Below are 9,239 nucleotides of genomic sequence, written 5' to 3' on the forward strand. Positions count from 1 at the left end.
GCAACAGCTCATACAATTCTTCCCAGGTTTCACTCAGTTCTTCATATCATACACCACAACATTATTATTTCATTTATATACCAAAATTTTTTCCACCCACTCCCCAATTGATGGATCTTTCCTTAATTTTCAATTCTTCTCCACTACAAAAAGAGTAGCTTTTCTTTCTTTGATCTTCTTTGGGCATAAAGGCAGTTAAGGGGTGCAACGGATAGAGTGCTGGGCCTGGAGTCAGAAAGGTCTGTGTTCAAATCTGGCCTCAGATAAGTACTAGCTGTGTGATCCTAGGCAAGTCACTTAAAGCTGCCTCAATTTTTTCCACTGTAAAATGGGAATAATAGCACCAGACTCATAAGAGTTGTAGTGAAAATCAAATGAGATATCTGTATAGTGCTTAGGACAGTGCTCAATTCTTAGATCATCTCTTTCTTTTTTATTATTTACTTTATTGATGAACATGTTTAGATCAGAGGTGTCACACCTGTAAATTCTAAAGTGTGGCCTGAACCAGATTAAAACATAATTGGGAAATGTGTAGCAAAACATCAAAATAAAACAGAACAGAGATAATATTAATTTAAGGTTTGGAGATATAAAATGTCAAAGTACTTCTTTGGCTACATCCTAAGAATTTTGGTATGTCGAACCATTATTATCATCATCTTTAAAGAAATTATTGTTCCCATTACTTATTTTTTGACTCATCCATACTTTAGGATTGACTATTTTCCAATTAATTGTTAAATTCAATTTATTTTGTTTCAAATTCCCTCCCTCTTTCCCCTCTCCCATTTCTTGAGAAGACAAGAAAAATGATACATTAGAAATATACATGCAAAACAAACTTTCACATTACCCATATCCAAAAAAAGGAAAAGGAAGGAAAAAAGAGGGAAGAAGGGAGGGAGAGAAAAAGTGGTTTGATCTGCTAAGTACATCTGCTCTCTATTTGAAGGTGGACAGGTTTCATCATGAATCCTTTGGAATTGTGGTTGCTTATTCTTCCAATCTACTGTTTTACTTTAGTTTTTATGTTGGTGTTGGGCTCTGCATACTTCTGGGCGTGGTGAATGTCTGGCTTAAGTTTCTGCCCTATATCCGTTACTCTGGGGGCAGACTACTTACTGGCTTCCTATTCTGAGCCCTACAAGTTTCTGAGCCAGATTTGGGAATGTTGGCTTGTTCCTGGTAGGGATTTCAATAGTATGCTGCTACAGTCAACCACTTCTGGGTTGGCTCTGACTTGTGGGAGTACTGAGTTACTGAACTGCAGGTTCTCCTTTAGGCTGATATTCCTATCCTGGTCATGTCACTGTAAGCTTTCATTACTGGCTGGAGTCTATAGCTGAGTGTCCACTTTGATCCTGAGATCAGAGTCACATACTTACTGTTTGCTTTCAAACTTGTTCTTTGCTTCTGCTGCTCTCTACCACCCCTATTTGCAGATTTCTTCCTTAGTTTGACTCAGAACTGGGTACTGGGCAACAGTTTCGAAATGGCACCCATACCTACATTCTGCACTAGTTCAGGAATCTACTCTTATCTCTTTCTACCTCCCAGTACCCAGTCTCGGCTTTCATTTTCTGTGTGCTACAATGCTCTGCATGAATGCTGGTCAGATTCTACCCCCAGTGTCCATCCCTAGTATTCATAGACCTTTATTCCTTAACTATGCTGGACTGGAAAATGACGCAATGTGACTTTTTCTTGGACTTCCCTATCAAAATTTGGTCTCGAACATTTTCTAGATCATTGTAGAGTTTGGTGAGGGAGATAAGCTGTACTTCTTCCTGCTATTCTGCTAGCATGACCACATTTCTATAAAATGGTATCAAAGTTTTTCATTTAGTCATGAATTTCAGGGTGTCTGGGGTTTTATTTCTCTACAACTTGTCTTTCGACTTGGTTGTAATATTTCTTGTTTCATCAAATCATGGTTGTTTGCTCCATTCTATTTCAGTGTTCAAGCTAATTAAGTTTGTCCATCTTCTAAGTTGTTTCTTTTTTCTTACATATCCTCATATTTTATTTTTTTAAAGCCTGAGATTTTAAAACCAGATATGAAGAGCTTGTGGAAAATTAATTATAGGGTAGATAAGGAGTCCAAAGGGAATGCTTGTAAATTAACTCATTTTACTCTAATTATACAAGCTTTAACTCTGAAAATAAATGGAGACACAACTATAATATTTTATTCATAAACTGTACTATTCTAGGATACCAAAAAAAAGTATCTCTAATGAAAGTGAATTAACAAAATTTTGTATCTCATCTCAAAATGTCCACAGATTCATCTCATCAACTGGCAATATAAAATATTGAAAGGAATAAAAACAAGCATGCACACAATTGCAGTTTTCAAATAGGTCTATTTCATTATAGATGGGTAGCAATTTAACAGTAAAATACATTTAAATAATGTATAAGTAACTGCACTACTGCAGCACTGGTAACTAGATAACCAATTTAACTAGAAACCAACTAACAAATAACTCTGTAAAATACAATTTTTGTTTGGCTCATCTCTTATTTCAATCATCTCTCTTAGAAAAAAAAAGTCAGCAAGTCACATTGGAAATATATTTTATGGCCAAATCTACTGCTATCTCTTCCTTAAAAGTTCCTTCAGAGGTACTAAGCTTCCAACTGTAAAGCAAGCCCAAGTTTGTGACCTCCAGCATAAAAGTTCTTTCCATCTATCAAGGCAGACAGCATAACTCTCACCCTGGGCCTCAGAGTCTGTGTATGGCCCTCAACAATTAAACTAGAACAGTGACTTTTGCAGAAATAGAAGCCATGGAATACATTTGAAATTAACTGCAACATCAAAATGAATGCAGGTGGTACTTGATGTCCAAACTGATTTATAGAAGTATCAAGATCATCATATAGTTTCTAATAAACTGAACCTCTAAATTCTGTTCCATCATTGACAATAGGGTGCAGCTGGAAGGCTCTAGTCCTGTAACCCTTTGCAGTCATTCCACTAAGGTCATCTAGGAACCAGCAAGCTGGCCTTTGTAGCCAAAAACAGAAGATCTGAACTGTAAGTCCAGCAAAAATCAAAGTCAGTATTACAGTCAAGGTTTGTATACTTCCATTTGTGAGCAGATTTATTTTTACCACTTTTCTTAACTATTTGGTGAAAAGGTATTGTTAAATGTCAGCTTCAAACATTGGCAAATCTAATCTTCAATTGCAGTTTAAGTTCCCGGTGTAATCAATGTTCCAATTTTTTTTTTTTTTTGTTAAAGACCATGCTCACACCATTTATATTTGGTCTTTAATTTAACTGTAACTTTGGTCCCATTAACTTTTCTAGTGTCTGTACTAGGTGAAACAAAAGATGATAATTTCATTCCATTACAGAACTTTGTTTTCCCATCCAGTTTCAGCAACCAGAAACCAAATCCTTAGTTGAAAACATCTCTGGCAACTTATTGTGGCCAAGCTTACAATATAAAGGAGGAATATTCATTGATAGAGGCTGACAAGACTGTTTGTAAAATAACATGGCAAGACCACAGGAGGGGGTGACCTGGTGACCAGTGCACTAGTGTTCTAGACAGGTGCTAAGACTGGAGGGCAAAGTAACGGAAGACACCATCATTCTCTGCCTGCCAGAAACCCACCCCTACCCCTCACCTCCATCATGGTTGCACATTGATCTGATCCATCCATAGCCCCGCTCCAAGACACTTTTACCTCCATGAGATTTCACCAGTCACTCCTCCTCAGTAAGGCTACCTCTGTGTCTGCCTCCTGGTTACCAAGAGGGCACTGGTAAGAAAAGCAGGGAAAACAATCAGGCAATAGTAAGAGAAGCCTGTACGCAAAGGGAGTGAGGAATGGTGGGAGTCCTAAGCTGTTTCTTCCTATTTTTTTCTTCAATAGGTCTAATTTCACTTTTTGAAAGGTCTTACTTTATATGTCTTGAATCCTTCTGGCCATATTATTCCTTTATCTGAGGCATTACTTATATTTGTTGCGAACTCTGTTTTTTGCGGAGTTACTCAATTCTTCTTTGGCTCTCTTATCCCATTATATTCCTTTTGCTTCTATGGTTTGGGCCATTTGTAAATTGAATATCTTGCTTAATTTTTTTTCTCCAGAAACTCTTTAAGTGCCCCCCTCTTTTGTTGGATGTTCATTTCTTTTTATTGATAAGTTCAGGTTTGCAAAGCATATTGCTTTGTATTTGGAGTTTGAGTTCCTTTGCTTTTCAGAATATGGTATTCCATTCTCTTCAGCAATTTCTTGTGCCTGTTGAATAATCTTGTGTCATTCAAATTTCCTTTCCTTTATAAATATATTTCTTCTATTTGAAGGATTTGCTGTTAGTAATGGAAATTATTAAATTTAATCACTGACTTGGAGTTTAAAACACAAATTTTTTTTCTGAAGATAAGCTGATTCTTGAAATTGATGTTTTTATTTTCTGCATTTAAAAATTCTCGAAGTTTTCTTGCATTATTTGCTACATTGTGGTGTTCATTTTTTGTCATGTTCCTTTGGGAGATCTTTGATACTTAAGCTATTGCTATGCATCTTTTCTTCTAAGTCAAATCACATTAATGTGTATTTTACATTGCTGCCTTTTACTTCCGCTCCAGTTTTTGTTTTGTTTTCAACTGGTTAATCTCTTTCCCTTTTTTAGGCTCCTAATCTTGAATTCAACATTTTCTAAACTGCTTAGTATCTAAATTCTGCACTTAAAGCTATAAATTCTGAACTATACTTACTCTTAATTTCTTAGGTGCTTTACTTGCATTATTTCATTTTAACCTCGCAACATCTGTAACATAGGTGCTATTATTATTCCTATTTTATAGTTAAGAAAACTGAGGCACAGTTTAATTGACTTGCCAAGGGTCATATAGCTAGTTAAGTGTCTGAGGTTGGATTTGAACTCAGATCTTCCTGTCTCCAGGCCCAGCACTGTTATCCACTGTACTAGTTTCTTCTTGTTCCATGCTCTCATGTGAGCCCACAAAATTTTGCATTTTGACAGGCATTTGTTTACTCTTCTTTCAGGATTTAGTATTCATCCTTCCTTCTGGCTTAAGATACTCTAAGCTGATTTATTTGCTTGTGCTCTCGAGTTTTTATTAAGTGATTTTCTATAATATTTCATTTTTTAAAAAGTTTCCACCTCCCCCCATCCATCATTTTTTGAATCTTCACCTTTTGCAAAGTCACAAGGCTGCCTCTGCCCCTAAATGTCAGGAGATATAGGTTTTGCCAGCCTGTTTCCCTACCCTGAGTATACATCTTCGTAGGGCAGAACTGACTCCCTCACCTAATTCCTCTCTGGGCTCTCCTTTCTTTCTTCAGCTGCACTGTATTATCTACTGATTTTTGTGGGATGGAGCAAAGGGGAAGAGGATGTTCAGGAAAGAGTGCTTGCAGTCCAAGACAAGTTCCCTTTCCTAGGGCTGGGCTCCAGCCAAAAGGTTTTGCATTTTTAGTCCTTTCCTACCATCCCCTAAGCTGCGATGTCAGTCTGCCTCTTATTTTAGAGAACAGAGAAACTGTGCTAATAATCCCTACAATGGAGGGAGGGAAGTCTCCTAATGATCCCCCAGTACAAGTCTGTATGTTGGCCTGTGTCTCTACCACAAGTCTGGGTGCTGGTAGGGGAAAGGTACTGAGTTATTGCTTTAAATACGAGTTCTCTCGTGTAAATTCATAAGTATTTTTACTTGGTTGGGGTTTTCTTTGTTCTGTTTATGCAACTATAATTGTTAGACACTTGGGCATAATTCTTTTTTGGTGGGAGTACTAGACAGTTAAAGGGAACTGGGGAAAGTGCCTAATCTGCTATCTTCCTCATTCTACAGTATTTCTTCGTGGTAAAGTTTTCTCCTGTTTACTCATGTCTTTAGCCTCACTTCTTAGATTGGAATTCAACATCAGGAGCAAGTTTTACCCTTACCCACATTCTTGGATGAGGTGAACATGCCAAGGTGCTATGATGCAGTAACATTATGGCCATTGCCCTGCTATAGCTCTCCATGTGGTTTCTGGTTTTCCTTCTTACAACACTGCAACTTGTCTTCCTTTTGCAAATCTGGCTTGTGACAAAGAGCCAAGCCTAAAGAAGACCAAGCTCAGGCTTCAGCCTCAGTCCCTGGCATCTGTTTCCTGTTGGCCCAATATGTATATTTGCCTCTATCTCATTTGTCTCCTTTCCCAGCCACCGACTAGGATCCCACTTTTTATCCTAATGTGGCCCAGGTCAGTCTTAAGTATCAGAAATTATTGCTTCAGACCCCAAGGATTCTGCAGTATAAGCATTTGTCTTATTTAATCTCCTTGGGCAAGAACGAAGAGGTGTTTTTACCTTCTCAAACAGGTCACTGGAGATGGAGCTATAGGATCCTAGAGGACCCTATAGCATATGCTTTCCATGTACCTCTGCCCCTTCACCTAGGGAAGTCACCTACTGAGTGTTGGCTTTGTACTCTGCTGCAGCTCTGATGGTACGGAGATTCCACTGGCTTCAAGAACATTCTGTGCCATCTTCTTTTGTAGTCCTGGACTGGGTAGAGGAGCTTACTAGTTTTTTTCTGATCTTATCAAATCTTTGCTTTATGACATTCTCTTTAATCTTTTCTGGGATATTTTCCAGGGAAGCTGCGTTTGGCTGAAATCTTTCACAAAGTCATCTTTATCAGAAATTTAAGTAGACTTTCCAATTAATTTATTCAAGTCAGTAATAATCTTTATATTTATCTTGGTTACATTTGTCAAGTTACAAGAGGAATATTAACTCTCCCAATTTTTAGTGGATTGCTATCTTTTAAAAATTTTCAATTAACAATCAATCGATCAATAAGCATTTATTGAATACCTATAATGAACCAGGTGGTGAGGTTACAAAGAAAAAAGCAAAACAGTCCCTCTGGTCAAGGAATTTTTTATTCTATTGGGGGACATAGCATGTACAAGATAATCTTGGAAGAGAAGGCACTAGCACCTAAGGCAATCAGGAAAGGCCTTGCATAGAAGATAATATTTGAGCTACATCCTGAAGGAAACCAAAGACTCCAAAAAGCAGAGTTGAGAAGGGAAAGCATTCCAGGTAGTAGACTCCACCAATATCAAGACATAAAGACAGGGAACAGAGCATTGTGAGGCAGAATATGGATAGAACATAAGAGAGGGGGAAAAATTTGTAAGAAGGTAGGAAGGGGCCAGGTTGTAAAAAATGTTAAATATCATGTATTTAGTAAGAATGTATGTGTAGAACCCATATAAGGTTGTATGCTGTCTCAGGGAAGGAGGGGACAGGGGGAGAAAAATCTAAGATTTATGGAAGTGATCGTAGAAAACTGAAAGTAAATTTTTTTTATTAAAAAATGTTAGATATCAATTGGTTTATATTTGATCCTATAGGAAAAAAGTCAATGGAGTTTACTAGGGGTAGAGGTGACTTGATTAGACCTATGCTTTAGGATAATCAGTGGCATTTGTGAAGAATGGATTGGATCAAAGCTTGAACTAGGGTGGTGGAAAGTGGACAAAACAGTATGGATGCTAGAGATTTTACAGACCTAGAAATGACAAGATGTTGACAACTGACTGAATATGAATAAGAGGAAGGACTTAAGTTTGTGAACTTAGGTGACTGAAAGATGGTGATACCTTTGACAGCAATAAGGAAACGTGGAAAAGGGACATGTTTGCTGACAGAAGGGGGAAGAATAATGAAATGTTTTGGAAATATTAAGTTTGAGATGCCTACAGGACATTCAGTTTGAAATGTCTAACAGGCAGTTTGTGATGTGGAATTAGTGAATAGGCTAGGTTTAGAATCATAGAGAGTAATATGTATAGAGATAATAATGAAACCCATAGGAACTGATGAAGTCACCAGATGAAATAGAGTATAAAGAAAATAGAAGGTCCACAACACAGCTTGGAGGATACCCAGACTTGGTGGTCTTGACATAGATGATAATCCAGCAAAGAAAACTGAGGAGCGGCCAAGAGAATCCAAGAGAGCTGTGCCATGAAAAATTGGAGAGAAAAAAGTATCCAGGAGGAGAAGTGGTCAAGTGTCAAATGCAGAAAGATCAAGGATTAGAATTTGAGAAGAGGCTATTAAATTTGGCAATTAAGAGATCACTGGTGACTTTGGGGAGGTTACAAGTCATATTACAAAGAAGACAGAAAGAAAAGTATTAAATATAGACTGCTTTTTCAGAAAGTTTTGCTGAAAATGGAAGGACAGAGAATGATATCTAGTAAAGATGGTGGGATGAAGTGAGACTTCTTTACAGATAGGGGAAATTTGAATGCATTAGGGAAGTAAGACTGAAGTTAAGCTGGATATCATCTAAGGCAGTGTCCAAAACCCTACTTTCTTTTATCTCCCTTTTAACATTGTCTCATCAGGTTCCAGGAGTTTAATTATCATGTATTCAAATGACCCAAATGAACACATCTCACCTAATTTCTTTCTTGAACTTGTCACATCAATTTCTACTTGGTCATCTCCATCTAAACTTCTCAAATTCAGTGTCCTAACCATCTCTTTCCCAAAGTATTCTAAAAGACTTTTAATTGGTTTCCTGGTTTCTGCTTTTTTGCATCTATCATTCACAAAGATGCCAAAATAATATTCTAAAATAAGTTAGACTATGTTACTCCCCTACTCAAAGCCCTTTAATGGGTTTCTTAATGTCTCTTATGCCAAAAAAGAAATAAAAAAACAAGCTCCTCAGCTTGGTGTTGAAGTCCCTCTAGTCTGGTCCCAACTGACCTTTCCAACAAACTAGATGACAGGGAGCTCTATCTTTTTTTTCTGTACCTTTGCACAAACTGTATCCTATGTCAGGAAAGTTCTCCTTCTTCACCTTTGCTTATTAGATTCCTCATCTTTCCTTAAAACTTAGGTTGGGTGCCAAATCCTCTAACTCTACAGTCTTCCTTGATCACCCTCTAAATTTAGTGTTCTCTCACTTCTCAAATTACCTTGTTTTTACATATTTATATACATGCTGTATCCCCCAATAGAATAAAGGTTCTGTGAGGGCAGACTGTCTTGGTTTTATTTTGTCTTTATATCCCCAGTACCTAGGACAGTGTCTTGCATGTAGTAAGTGCTCAATAAATATTTACTGGACTGAATCATGTATACACTCACAACTTCTCATACAAAGGTTACACTAAGGACCAACTATCAGTATTCCAAGTTGTTTTCCCATTGCACATGAACTTCTTTTTGTATACTA

At 37.4% G+C, this 9,239-nt stretch overlaps 1 pseudogene; it reads right to left on the reverse strand.

The window, feature by feature from the left end:
- Positions 1–1,446: 1,446 nt before the first annotated feature.
- LOC140520768 (non-selective voltage-gated ion channel VDAC2-like) lies at positions 1,447–9,217 on the reverse strand (annotated as a pseudogene).
- Positions 9,218–9,239: the final 22 nt, after the last annotated feature.

The sequence above is a fragment of the Notamacropus eugenii genome, chromosome 1, assembly GCF_028372415.1.
Source record: "Notamacropus eugenii isolate mMacEug1 chromosome 1, mMacEug1.pri_v2, whole genome shotgun sequence".
In the NCBI taxonomy this organism is placed as follows: domain Eukaryota; kingdom Metazoa; phylum Chordata; class Mammalia; order Diprotodontia; family Macropodidae; genus Notamacropus; species Notamacropus eugenii.